Below are 15,251 nucleotides of genomic sequence, written 5' to 3' on the forward strand. Positions count from 1 at the left end.
TTACCATCTACAGAAATTTTAAAAAGTACTCCTCACAATGTGTTTCTTCTTTAGTTTGATTAACACATTTATTTTCAACGGATTCTATTTCCCAAAACTTTTTTAACTGATTATCTAGTTTTTCATCTAAATATTTTACATCACCACGGTGAGCTAATTTGGAGCTTATGTTAGTTGATCCGTATATCAACCACCCAAACACACTGTTCTACGGTTTGTAATCAACATTGTCAATAGTTATTTTTTCTTATTTGAACAAATCAAAGGATATGTCCGCACCTAATAGTAAATCAATCTTAGAAATGAAGGGTCGGCCAGTTTTATATTCTCTGGATTTTTTTTTAACTTTTATGTATTCTGTGGGCACATTGCACACAATTCTTCCTGGAAGGAAGTTTTTCAATTCTTTGGTTATAAGATGAACTTGAGACCCATTATCTAATAAAGCACGTGCCTTATAATTCTTCCATCACGGCCTTTTGTACGAACAATTGCTGTTATTTACAGGATATATTCACAATCACTTTTTAATCTCTCATTGTACGTATTTTTAATGATTGTGCTTTTCGCTTTAGAGGATTTATCTTTCATTCTTTTATACTATTGTGCATTGTTTTAAGGCATTTGATGCATAATTTGTTTTTCATTACTGCATCCCATTTGTCCTGTGTAGAAAGAGCTTTAAATTTATACCAACAAAATATATTGTGTTGAGTATTACATCCCATTATACATTTAAATACTGGTTTTCATGATTCAGAAACGAGTGTAGTGAATTTAAGGTTGGTATTTACTTAGGGTTTTTAAGGGAATTATCATACCTAAATCTTAAATTATTGTCTAATTTTTGCACAAGTGTATACTTTAAAAAAGCTTGCCTATGTTCCCTCAGAAATTTTTTCTTTTAAATTTTCGTACACTAATAGTAGTCTCAGTCACTACTGGTGCATCTATAATATGTTTGAAATAAGTATTTGCTAGTAACCCTTTATTTGTAAATTTTTCATTAAGAAGGTTCCAGGCAACTGAAAAACGACGAGGTTGAAGGCATATTTGCAATACAACTTGCAGCCTCTTAATTTAGTTTTTAAAATACACATTTTATACGTCTCTGAAACATTTTGAGCGACTACGAGGTCCTCAAACAATTCTCTTAAAGTTTGCCACTAAAAAATTGGCAGCTTTTTTTTTGTTAGATTTTAATTTGAGTTTGTAAAATCTATTTCTTAAGTCAAAGAATTTACTAGTTAACTCTTCATCTTCGTGCTGGCTAATAAATTCAAGCACAGTATCAATAGTTTTTTCTATTAGTGTCTTTATGCTATCTAGAGAGTATATTTCGCAGCCTTCAATATTTTGAAGATCTGGTTACCCAGAGCTCCTTTATTTATAGATTTTCTTATCCTATATGAGAGAATGTATACATATCTTAAACAGAAGTATTCCTTATCTTTATATTAGTTTAGGATCATTTACAATCCTTTACTTTACATACATTAAATACTACCGTCTCTAATCAATATAAATATTGTAGTCATTACGTATCGATGCTTTGCAGTTGTACGTTTTCAAAGTCATCCCTTTTTGGGCAATTTACCTTTGAAGAAAGAATATTTCATATTCTTCATTTACCAAATGCGTTGATACATACACACATACTTATGCTAGCAGTTACATCAACAACAAATACACATTGGCTGTGTGCCAAACAGTAGAAATATAAAAATTCCTAAAGTTGAAAAGAAAAGCGTTTTCTTTTCATACAAAAATATTGTTTTTGTAATCGGAAAAATTAAACTACATTGAATTAATTGCAACTTCAAAAAACCACCGGGCCGAAACAATTTTAGACTCATATTCTATTAGTCAAAATTGTTCAGAATGATCCGTAGAACATTTCTGGCATAAGCAATTTCATAGAAAAAACAAATCGCAAATCGGACCGACGACGTTTTCGAACGCATGTGATTTATAATTTTTATACTCTTGGAACCAGTTTCTACAGAGTAACAAGTTTAATGTACATATCAGAGAACTGCAAAACTCACTTTTCCTTGAATCAGCTCATACACAAAAGTTTCTATTCAAGTCCAATTACTGAGCGAAACACAGCGTTGAGTAAAAATCAGCTCATGTTGCCGAATCGCTCATTCGCGTACAATGTGAGCCTTCGGTCCGAAATGCTTTGCTCACGTTTGCTCACTTCACGAAATATTTAGCTCATACTCGCTCACTTTACGAAATGTTTAGCTCACTTTCGCTCAGTGATTGGAATTGAATAGCAACTTTTGCGTATGAGCTGATTTAAGGAAAAAGTGAGTTTTGCAGTTCTCTGGTATGTATATAGTTTTTGTATGCTTTGTTCGCGATCAGCTTATGTGTCACATGCATTGCACTAAGAATTTGGTACACAACTTATATTTTAGTATGTATTTGTCATCCAGTCGATATGGAGCAAGAAGATATTTTAGAAAAAATACGTACAAACGCCTACACATTGTCAGCCCGACATAAGGGAAGGAGCCATGTTTGGAATATATTATCTGAAATTATTAAAGAGGAATGGCTCTATTTCGGAATGGATTTACATATATACTGCCAATCCTGTAACAATATTTTAAAATATTTGCCAAAAAATTCTTCAAATTTAAACAGACATAAGTATGTATGTAAGTGCTGCAAATCGCTTAAGGAGACGGCGCTTTTATTCAAGCACAGTGAGTTTATTCATATGCGTTGAGTTTGCTCATACCCATTGAGTTTGCTCATAGGCGTTGAGTTTGCTCTTTTGTGTTTTTGTTTTCATTCAACACGATCATTGTTGAGCCGAATGAGCGAACGCTTGAGTAGAGCTGTTTCAACACGAGCGGGAATAAACTCAGCAAGCAAACGATTTACCGCAATTGAGCTGAATTTAGCTCAGTAGCGAAAACATTCACGAATGCCATTTTGAGCTCTTGAGCCGAATGTGCTTATAGTTCGGGTATTGATCGTGCATGAACATTTTTGCGCTCAACGGAAGCCGTTCTCTGGTACATATCTCCTAAACCACTTAAGCTAGAACAAGCAAATTTACTGAGTGCAAATCTTATAAGAACTTCTAATCTTTCTCTTATAATTGTGTCTGTATGTCAAAAATGGGTTGAATCGGACCAATACTTACCTTAGCCGCCATATACTTAATAAAAAGATTTTCGGATTTCGGGGTGAATTGGTTTCGAATATATCGATCAATGTGAGTTATCCCAATAAAACGAAGCGAGAGTATTTTATTCATAACAGGATATTTGTGCCTAAAATAGATATATTTGTAGAGTTGAAATCCGGATGTCTGTCTGTCCGTCCGTCCGTCCGTGCAAGCTGTAACTTGAGTAAAAATTGAAATATCATGAACTTGGTACACGTATTCCTTGGCTCCATAAGAAGGTTAAGTTCGAAGATGGGCAAAATCGGCCCACTGCCACGCCCACAAAATGGCGGAAACCGAAAACCTATAAAGTGTCATAACTAAGCCATAAATAAAGATATTAAAGTAAAATTTGGCACAAAGGATTGCATTAGGGAGGGGCATATTTGGACGTAATTTTTTTGGAAAAGTGGGTGTGGCCCCGCCCCCACTAAGTTTTTTGTACATATCTCGGAAACTACCATAGCTATGTCAACCAAACTCTATGGAGTCATTTCCTTCAGGCATTTCCATAAACAGTTCAAAAATGGAAGAAATCGGATAATAACCACGCCTACCTCCCATACAAAGGTTATGTTAAAAATCACTAAAAGTGCGTTAACCGACTAACAAAAAAACGTGGGTTGATTGATGTAGAGGTGTGGTGAGTTGTGTTGAGTGGTAATGTATTATTAATATGGTGTCATCAGATGGTGAATTGAGCTGTCTTTTATTAGAGTGCGCCAGTTGTCCCGGATAGAGTGGGGGCAGGCTGAACTCATTTAAACACGCTGAACTATGTCAATGTCGTCATATATCTCGTACAGCTCATCGTTCCATCGGATGCGATATTCGCCGTGGCCAATGCGCAAAGGACCAGAACAAACACAAGCAGAAAATTATTTGTAATGTCTGTAAAATATGTCAGACCAAAACCCATGTTTATTTGCGTGCAATATCATACAAAAATATAATTGCAACCCTGTGCTAGCTGTCATTTTACTTAAATACATATTTTGACGTTAAATTGTTGAAGAAGGTAAATTTTAAATAGATTTAATAATTTCTATTTAAGTTATAAAGATTTGTTACAGTTTTTTTGTTAAGAATGAATGCAGAAGTGCCCTTGTATATTTCGGTATAGGATTTTTGCAATCTGCAATCTTTCAAGAGCAAGAGAATTCTCCTAACGTGTTTTCGTTTGACATATTTTACATGGACGAAAGCACATGAAAACATATTTTCTTTGTCGGTCCGAACATAGTATTACCCGTCTTGTTGGGTTTAGACGTCGTGTTAACAGCAGGTGAGATAAAAGTAAAAGATGTAAACCCGGATACTGTTTATTAATTTTCATTATATAGTGTAAAAATAGTTTTATATCAATATTAAACTTATTCTTCAATTCTATTTATTTAACACCAACTATCATATAATCAGTCAGAAATAAACAATAAAGTTTTAGTTGAAAAAAATCGCCTTGCCTTCCATCTGTAGGTATATTTAAAATAATTATTCGTAATTAAAATATATGTCAAATAAAGACTAACTTGTTAAAATGCCAAAATTAACCAAACTATTGCGCATTTCCCAGCTTATGTTATTAATTATTATTCTTCTCATATAATTGGAAACTGCAGAAAATGTAAGAGTGTAGGTGACATCTGTCATAAAAGGGGTTCCTGTTTTTTCCCTTTCTATACTTTCTTGGACTCATAAGACGAAGAACAAGAAGGTGACTATTTAAAATAAAAATAAATGTAATCCTGTCAACTATTATGTATGTATGTCATATTTTATGTTTACCATATGCGTTAAACGCTTAATCATTTATACATGTAATATAATATTTCAAAGCTTACATATCTTTATTTCTTTGTGATTGCCAATAGGTAATCACATTTATAAGTAGTTAAAATATTACCTAGTTGCTGAGCTTGGATAAGTTCTGACATTCGGACTCCCCACGAAAAATGACAAAATTTAGCTTTCACCTGTCAGAATTTTTATCTTTCTACAGTTTTCCGCATCCTGTATGGGTATGTGTTTGTGATAACTGCGAGTATAGAAATTAATCTGCGCATAGGGTTAATAAAATGTATGTAATTTTATTTTTTCAAAAATACATTCGACCGAACAGAGATTTTTTACTTTCTCGTCATGAAGGCTGATTTTAAAAACGTAAAACCGCAAAGTAGCGATAAATTGTTATGGCAGAATTTACCTAACGCACACTTAACCTGAGTTTTATCGGCAATATGTTGAAAAATGGGTATCTAAACTTTACATTTACCGTAGTTATTTCTAAAATTGCTTTAATTTAATATTACATTTTTTGTCCAAATTTATTCTCTCATTTCTTCTTCTTCTTATATTATAGCCGAGTTAACAACAGTGCGCCAGTCATTTATTCTTTTCGCTACGTGGCGCCAATTGGATATTCCAAGCGAAACCAGATCCTCTTCCACTTGGTCCTTCCAACGGAGTGGAGGTCTTCCTCTTCCTCTGCTTCCCCGGCGGGTACTGCGTCAAATACTTTCAGAGCTGGAGTGTTTTCGTCCATTCGGACAACATGACCTTGCCAGCGTAGCCGCTGTCTTTTAATTCGCTGAACTATGTCAATGTCGTCGTATATCTCGTACAGCTCATCGTTCCATCGAATGCGATATTCGCCGTGGCCAATGCGCAAAGGACCACAAATCTTTCGCAGAACTTTACTCTCGAAAACTCTCAACGTCGACTGATCAGTTGTTCTCATCGTCCAAGCCTCTGCACTATATAGTATAGCGGGAGGAGAATAATGGGTGACTTATAGAGTTGGTTTTTGTTCGTCGAGAGAGGACTTTACTTCTCAATTGCCTACTCAGTCCGAAGTAACACCTGTTGGCAAGAGTTATCCTGCGTTGGATTTCCAGGCTGACATTGTCGGTGGTGTTTATACTGGTTTCTAAATAGACGAAATTATCTACAACTTCAAATTTATGACTGTCAACAGTGACGTGAGAGCCAAGTCGCGAGTGCGACGACTGTTTTTTTGATGACAGGAGATGTTTCGTCGTTCGCAGGATTGAGTCATTTGTAGAAGTTCACGCTAGTGAGAAAAGTGAGAAAAGTTCTCTGATCGCCATTTACTTGGGTGTGGCCAGAAACGATTAATTTACATATGGCTCAAGCAGCTCACGACTTCCGGTTTTTGACCAAGTATTCTCTGGGTAGCCTAAGAACATCCGTTTGAAGGCGAGCTAAAGTGAGAAGGCGAAACATCCACTACATAGGGTTGTGCGCTGGATTTGGAACCCGCCACTTAAAAAAACAATACCAATGAAAGATTACCAACTGCCTCGAATGAAAGACACCGAACCCCCTCCCCCCCTATTCTCTCAAACAACTACAAAATAAAACCATATCTACATAATTTGCAAATGAACCAAGAGTAGGAAAGAAATTATTAATTTTTCGCGTATAATTCGCGGCATACGGATTTGAACCCCTTTCGGTTTGGCGGCATTTGATAGTGTTTAAAGATATACCCAATTTATTGGGGGAACAGACACCACTGCTTTGATTAAAAAGAAAATATCGGTATTTTTGGTTTTTATTTAACAATTTTATTTAAAGCATTAAGTTTGTATTTTAAAAGGTTCGTAAATATAATGCCGGTGCTGGCGATCGAGTTGCTTCAGATCGTGATCGAATTGAATAGTCCGGAAGAGTAGCGAGACAGTATCCAGCTGCTTAGTATTAAAAGCTGAGCGTTGCGCACAGGATAGACGTCAATGGAAGTGTACAGCGGTAGCGCGGCGAAGTCGGGTGGTGACGATGTCAAAGGTTTTTATTACAACTTAAATGCTGCGCGGGGGATGGGTGTGTGGATTGTGGGCAAAGCTTTATTTATTTGGATAAAAAACTGATACAATGGAATGGAGACTGAAATGGTAAGACGTGCTTGCAGGCGTGATGATGCGCCAAGAAGAAGGAAAAATGATGGTTTTTGAAGCTGACATCTTATCCAGTTTTCGAGTTGCCATATCTATAATTTTTGCAGAGGTGGTTGAAGAGATGGACGAATTGAGTCGTTGCGCACAAAAACTGAAGATGTTGACTGCAAGTTCTTTTCTACAAATGGTACGTGCGCTGAGTTGTTTTTAGTTGGTTACGGCTTTAGTGACTGCATGCGTGTGCGTAAATTTTCGACGAACTCACCTTCGTTGGCATTGTGCGTATGTTTTTCGGAAAAGAACTGTGCCATCGCTCGATAATCCCGTTTGACGCGGGTGATATGCAGTGGTACGTAAGTGCTTGTCTACCTTAATTCGTTGTTACTCTACTCGGTACTCCAAATCCAGCGATCCAGTGTGTGTAGAAATTGAAAGCAATGGTCTCTGTCGTCATGCCTTCGAGCGGGAGTGCCTCTAGCCATCGGGAATAACGATCGACTATTGTCAAACAGTATCGATAATCCTTGCAATGTGGTAATGGTCCGACGATATCCATATTTATGTGGTCAAATCTTTGTTTTGCGAAACGAAGGAGTTAAGTACGGTCGGACTTGGCTGGTGCTTACGTCACACAAGATGTCTGTGTCGGTGTCTGGAATCGTAAAAGGTTTGATTAATAGGCTGGAATTCGAGGCTAGTAAGTTTTTGAACTCTGATTCAGACTTTTGACTCTCCGCAAGTTTGGCGAAGTCGATGGTGCTTGTAGTATGTATGGCGTCTATACGTGACATTTCATTTGACGCGGAGATGCCTTTTCGAGCTTTTGCTGGAACACATACTGTAATGACTTGTGGTCGGTGAGGATGAAAAATTCACTTCCTTCAAGCATATGTTGAAAATATTTGACTGCTTTGTATGCCGCTAATAGTTCACGATCGTAAGCGCTGTACTGTGTTTGTGTTTCGGTAAGGCATTCGGAATAAAAACCTAGTGGTTGCCACTGGTCGTTGTCGTGTTGTTTTAGCACAGCTCCTACCGCAGCTCCGGATGTATCCACCGTCAAACTGAGTTGCGCCCTGGGTTTTGGGTAAGCGAGTAAAGTTGCTTTGCATAGGTCGTTTTTGCATTGTTGCAATGCCTCCTTTGCTTAAATTGTCCAATCGACTGGCGATGTGTCGTTTTTCTTGTTACCTTTTATGAGGTTGAATAAAGTCATTTGCCTTTCTGCGGCGCAAGACAAGAATCTGCAAAAAAAGTTTGCCGGACCGAGAAAACGTCGCGAATCACTTGCTCTAGAAGGTAGGTTGACATTTTTAATTGCCCGTACTCGTTCTTCTGGGGGTGAAATTCCTCTGCTGTTTATTTTGAAACCTAAAAAATTAACTTACGGTTGACCTATTATGCATTTCGAACGGTTGATAACAAGGCCGTACTCGCGTAGCAGTTTTAATACTAATTGTAGATAATGACGATGTTGATTCATATCCTTCGATGATATCAAAATATCATCGAGGTATGGCCAGACGAAGTCGTATTCACGGAAGATGTGATCCATGAATTTTCGGAACGTTTGACTGGCATTCTTTAAACCAAAGCACATAAATGGAAATTCAAACATGCCGAATGGCGTTGTAATTGCAGTCTTTGGTATGTCGATCGGCTCCACAGGAATCTGGTAGTAGGCCCGACGCAGATCAAGTGTGGAAAAGATTTTGCAACCGTGCAGGGAATGAGTGAAAATGGTGTGGCAGAGGGCTCGGTGACGACGTTTAGTCGTCTGAAATCCCCGCATGGCCTCCACTCGCCGTTTTTCTTCTTTGTCATGTACAGCGAGCTTGCCCATGGGCTGGGCGTCTAGGTTTAGAGAAGACTGGTGGCTCTTCGGTGACGATATGGTGCGTGACAAAGTGTTGTGGTTTTTTGACTGAAAACTTTCTTTTCTAAACACACTCTGCTGGTGTTTATGACGCCGTCGATGAGTTTGCGTTGTTGTAGGTTGGCTGCTAAGTTGAAATGCGATAGAAAATCCGCTCCTATGATGGCTAGTGGCAGGAATATTGGCGGCGTAGACCCAGATTGAGGAACAAAGTTTTTTCGCCGTAAGTTTTTATAGTGGACCTGTTTGCTGCGTAGAGGTAGTTGATTTTGTCCGGACATCTTCCGGAGGACGGCTTCTGCTGCGACTTCTGTGTGTGTGGGGTGTCGCTAACCTCACATATTTTGTCCGCGAGCAGGATAATTTTGTCGAGCGGTTCGATGCTGATGGAAATTATTAGTTGCATGTTGGAAGGTAACCGACTCATCCAAATGGACTTTAATATATTATCGTTAATCTCGCTGCCAGCTAAACTTCTCATTTCGCGCAAGAGCTGCGATGGACGCATATCATCAAGCTCTTGTTCTTGCAGTAGCTTTTTTACACGCTTTTGTTCCAAGTCCGCAAATTGCGTTATGATACGATTATGTCGCTTATTTGTGCTAGTACGTTACTTTCGATTGCAGCCACGACGGTGTGGTACTTAGTTTTGTCGCTCGTTATGCCTGCCGCAATGAATTCCGACCCCACCTGTGCCATCCACAGTTCTGGCTTCGCGTGCCAGAATGGTGGGATACTAATGGAAACTTTGGCCACTTACACGTTGCTGGTTTGGACGTCCTCTGCCCATTGGCCTCGATAATGCAAATTTTAAGTTACCTGGTTTACCGCTCCTTCTTCCGTCATTTTACCTTTTGTCGGGGTCACCAATATGTGAGATGCCCACAATAAAGCTTGATTTATTTGGATAAAAAACTGATACAATGGTTTGGAGATTGAAATGGTAAGACGTGCTTGCAGCCGTGATGATGCGCCAAGAAGAAGGAAAAATTGTGGTTTTTCAAGCTGACAGCATATTCAGTTTTCGAGTTGCCATATCTACCTTTCGCCGCGCTTAAATAAAATACCCCAACATCGGTGTTTTCTCTCTTCTTTCGTATAGGGCTCCTTTTCTTCACTTTTGCATTCAAAACAATAACTCTCTGGTCAGTCTAACTCCGGGATTTGTTAAGAAAACGGAAATTCTGAAAGATTTTGAGTTCCCCATCACATATAACGGTACGGTTAAAAACTACTAAAAGCGCGATAAATCAGTAACTAAATACGGCAGAGACAAGAAATTTTACCTCCGAGGTGATATGGGAAGGCCTTATGGGAGCTGGTGTGAGAATTTGACGATGGGGTGGCACAGCCCACCGTTTGATGAAAACACATATCTCCGATTTTGACCGATTTTTACTAAATTTAGTACGTTGCATTCTTCTCATTCCTATGTCACAGTGTGAAAATGGGCGAAATCGGACTGCAACCACGCCCACTTCCCATATAACACATTTTAAAATTATATTAAAATTATATTTGATTCTTTCACTTTCCAGTACACAAATCAAGATGTAATTAATAAAACGGAATAAACTTTTGCAATAATCCTTTCCTGACAATAGAAATTCTGTGTATCAAAAATGGCTTGAGTGGCGTTAATACTTCCCTGAGCACCCATATACCTAATATACAGCTTTTCGATCTTCCAGGTGACATAATGCGGGATATATCAATCAATATTTGAGATATCTCGATGAAAATTACAAAATATATTTTACTCATAACAGTATATCATTGTGCCTAAAATAGATAGAATTGAGCGAAAACATGACCTAGCCTCCATGTAACCATTACAAAGACTTTCGAACATCCGGCTGACATTGCTGCTTATGATTGGTGATTGTATGTAAGGTACCAAAGGAATGAAACCAAAGGAACGTGATTTGGTATGTGGCGTGGCGTTAATGGCTGAAATCAGGTCGATACTACCCCCACTACCATATACTATGTATAATGATTTTGGTTTTTCTAACAAATCTTCTGCCGAATATGTAAGTCAGTGTATAAGTTAAATATAGTGTATTTATATATAAAATTGTTTAGATTCCGATCCTCTGGTTTATGTTTCGCATCGTAAGGTATTTCCCTAGTTTTGATTCTTGCAAGTTGCAAGAGTATAAAATGCTCGGTTGCATCCGAACATAGCCCTTCCTAATAAAGCGTGCCATTGAGCGGCACGGTCCCTTCTCCTTTCTTTGACGTCCTCTCGTCCATGTCCGAATCCGTGTGTGAAAAAATTAACCCCGTAAAATTAGCTCCATTTATTTAAAATTCATTTATATTGAGACGAACGCGGATGATATAACGAAATGAAATCGACGAAATTGCCAGAATTAACTAGATAGCCAAATTTGTAGGCTGCCGAACTGTGCTCAAGATAGAGCTCTAGTTAGATTGCTGTCGTGTTGTTTAAATGAGTTAAGTCCCCTCAAAACTCTATCCGACACCGAAAAGGCTCACTCTAATATAAACCATTGTAATCACCACATTCTTTTACACCGAACGACAGCGTCCGGTCCGTGCCGACTTACAGCGATCCCACGCATTGGACGTTAATTCGATACATTATTATTAGTGGGAATAAAGTATTATAATAAATAAATTGTAATGTTTTTAAATACATTGGTTTTCTCATTTTAAATACTCGCGCGAGTTATATCAAATCCAACTAACATACGATGTTGCGTCAACTCCGCAGCCAACATATAATAAAGCCATTAATGGGGCACAATAAAAAAGTTAATGTAAACAAACTTGGCAAATGTAAGCAGTGATCGAACGAAACGAAATCGTAAATATCAGGATACGATTCCGTCTTTGTGGCAACAGTTTAAGCAATATACGTAATATGAACCAATTGTACTAAATGTTGGGTGTTTTAATTTAAATGCCCAAAAGTTATTACTTTGTTCGATCAGGCCATAATGGAAAATGTTATAAAAATGCTAATTTTGAGGTGCTCTCATACACAACTCGATCGGCACGGTCTCTTCGTCTTTCCTCGTCGTCCCCTCGACCTTAAAAACCGGTTTAGGCGTCAAACAGCCGGTATGTGAACTGACACCTGCAGTTCACCGCACGTAATTAACTAACAAGTTTTATGTATATAGTATAAAGATTCCGCCTTAATTCTTTTCAGGTAACACGAGTCTCTCGAAAGTCACTTAAAAACAATGATTCAGAAGAATGGCGCATTATAAGAAAAATGTATAATCTCAACTATATTTTTAATGAACTGTGTAAGAAATTCGATTTCCTATCCTTCTCTGTTAGACCGTTTTTTCGGGCCTGGCGTTGCCCTATAGGTCATCAAGACTGACTATCGAAAAAAGGAAATTTTCTATTTCATAAATTAAATTAAAATTGATAAATTTCTATGGGAGCACAAAAAATGGTACATGACTCTTGTAAGACAGTATTATTTAATTAAATCCCAAATTTACAGCCAAAAATAACCAATTAAGTTTAATTCTTCTGTCGGATCAGCGTACCTAGAGCAAATCTAAAGTTTTCACTGTTCAAAACAGCTCTGCCAACTCAACAGAATTCCTTAAAATGTTTTCTGACATTATTATCCAAAATTATTGTAATACTAGCTGACCCCGCAGCCGTTGTCCTGCGTGAAATTATGTGTTTTGAAATGCAAAGAAAGTTAAATTTATCGCAGCTTGATAAACAACATTTTTTGGTTTCTGTTCCGGTGAACAGAAAAGATGGTTTTCCAAGTCGTGAGCACGCCACGGCCGTGTGAAAAACATAGCATTTCCAAATGTATGCCTCACACTATGCGACTATCTTTAGGTCCTTTTGATTGTCATCTCAAATGCAATTTTCACTTGAAACGAAATACGTTTGAACTGAAATAGGAAATCGTTAGAACTCAAAGGAATTTGTAAAATCAAGCATTCTGCCCCTTGTATTCGATAGGTGCGTCACAATCAGTCGGGTTCCATTACACAGTTTCGGGGCATGATGATTGCGAAACATAATAACGACCGATCCTACTTTGAGACGCAAATTATGCGGGGCAATCCAAGCCTGTCAAAAGAATTTAGAAATACCACTGGATAATTCACGGCGTCGTCTACATTGTCAAGACGATCGATCGATTTATATGAGCGCAAGTCTCCCTGAATTTGACTTTGAATCTTCCAGTTTAAGTCAACAACATGAGTATTTTTGGCAGCTAACATTGCACGTGCACTTAAGGAATCGTAGTTACGATAATTTGGCCAATGTCCGAACATTTGTGATGAGTTCATCTTTCGTGTATTGATAAAGAAAAGAGGGAATTGATATCAAACCACCAGAATTTTTTGCGAAGGCGATGTAAAATGTCTTCCGCAATGTCATTTTTGTTCGTATCCCACAATTGACGCGGATTTGAAGACTAATATGTCGAAATGATTATCGCGAAAAATGTGCGTACTTCATTTTCAATCCAGTGATTAACGTTTTCCAGCAATTGTAATTGCTGGCTTACTTCTCCAAAACTTGCACACACCGTACCATTCACAGTAAGCAATGACTCAAATAAAGTTGAACCGCGTACATTAATCAATAGCAACCAAAGGTAGAAGCAATCGTCGTTTTTCGGGTGGATTGTGTAAATTCGTCCTAATGCATTAGTTGAGAACACATCTGGATGTCAATCTACTGGTTGGCCTTGCTTTCTGCGCAACTCAGGGTATTTCCGAATAAAGCAATGTTCTCGCAAACGGATCACTGACGAAAGTTGAGAAAAAACTCGTCAATGTTAATTGTTTTGCTGGCGGTGGTTCCACTGGCTGTACTGTATTCTTTGGGTTGAAATGCATTCTTTGGCCATTCTCCAAATTAACTGCGAGACGCACAACAGTCGGAAAACATTCATGAATTGCAAAAGTAAATATCCTACAAAGCGCTTTATTGCAGTTCACGTATCGACCGTATCGTTGAAGACCAATAATCGCCATGTTGCTTCCTTTGGTGACGTACTTACAAACGTATTTTATCGATTTCACCAAACTGCAATATTAAACATTGATAAGAGTTTTGAATGTGAATTAGACAATAATGGTGAATATAATACGATCCATGTGTTGTCAACTTCGATATTAACTCTTGTGAATTGGTTGCTGAATGTTCTGTTATCTGATATCCATCATTTCCAGTTTGTGTTTCTGAAAGAAAAGCACGTGGATAGTGTTCCATGCATTTATTGTCAGACATACAAACCGAAAAGATAAACCATTTTGGTTTCCACCACTTCGTACAATACTGGATCTTTCTCTACATCATGAATTTCCGCAGAAATGATTTCATCAATTTGATGTGGTGTAACTATCATCAAATGAAGAATGCGGAAAACCTCTCTTTTGCCACTCAACAAAGTACATCTAGCATCCAACAGCACCACATATACGTTGCTTCAAGACAAAGTCAATTAAACATCGTAACTGTTGTTTGAAAAGTCATGCTGTGACATCGTGACGATCGCTAGCTGATTGACCGCGATCCATAATTCCGCACGCTTGTCACCATCCTGGAAATACTTCTTGCCTTGCCTTGCCTTGAGCTGCCATACGTTAATGGCAAAAAGAACGCCGACCGATATTAGGGCGACCTCTTCGTGGCTTTATAACAAAGTTCAATCTGCAATTGACCGCTTTGTGTGAAACACACGTAAAGTTTTCACTGAATAATTTTCAATAATTTTTCTTTAGAATAGCCGGAATAAAAAAGCAAGCGACCGAAATTGAACGATTTAAATAAGAAAAGGGCTGTTTTGAGGGGTTTTTCGGCAATTATTCGAATTTTTCCGCAAAACCATCCTTGAGCCTCAACGAACATTTAAAAAAATAATTATCAAATTTGGTTAATCGTATGAAAGTTATGAACGTACATACAGTTTGGCGACTCATTTTTATTTATATAGATTTATATTCCTCACATTGCGAAACTAATTTAAGCTTTCTCTCCTTAAAAATATTGTAATATTTCAGTTGAATTTCTCATAGAAGCAGTGTGGTTATTTCAAACCTCATATCGGAATGTTTCTTCTCTCTTCTAGCGTTCATTACAAAGAAAGGAATACGTTAAATGTTTATTTACACCATGTTTAACAGCATACATTGTGCAAGCTGACTTCACAAGTACATCTACTGATACAGACAAATAAAAGCGTTGAGCGGCACGATTTTTACCGCTCAGCATTAACGCCGTCGCTAAATAAAGCGACAACTTTAAG

This window comes from Bactrocera tryoni, chromosome 3 (genome assembly GCF_016617805.1).
Source record: "Bactrocera tryoni isolate S06 chromosome 3, CSIRO_BtryS06_freeze2, whole genome shotgun sequence".
Taxonomy (NCBI): Eukaryota; Metazoa; Arthropoda; class Insecta; order Diptera; family Tephritidae; genus Bactrocera; species Bactrocera tryoni.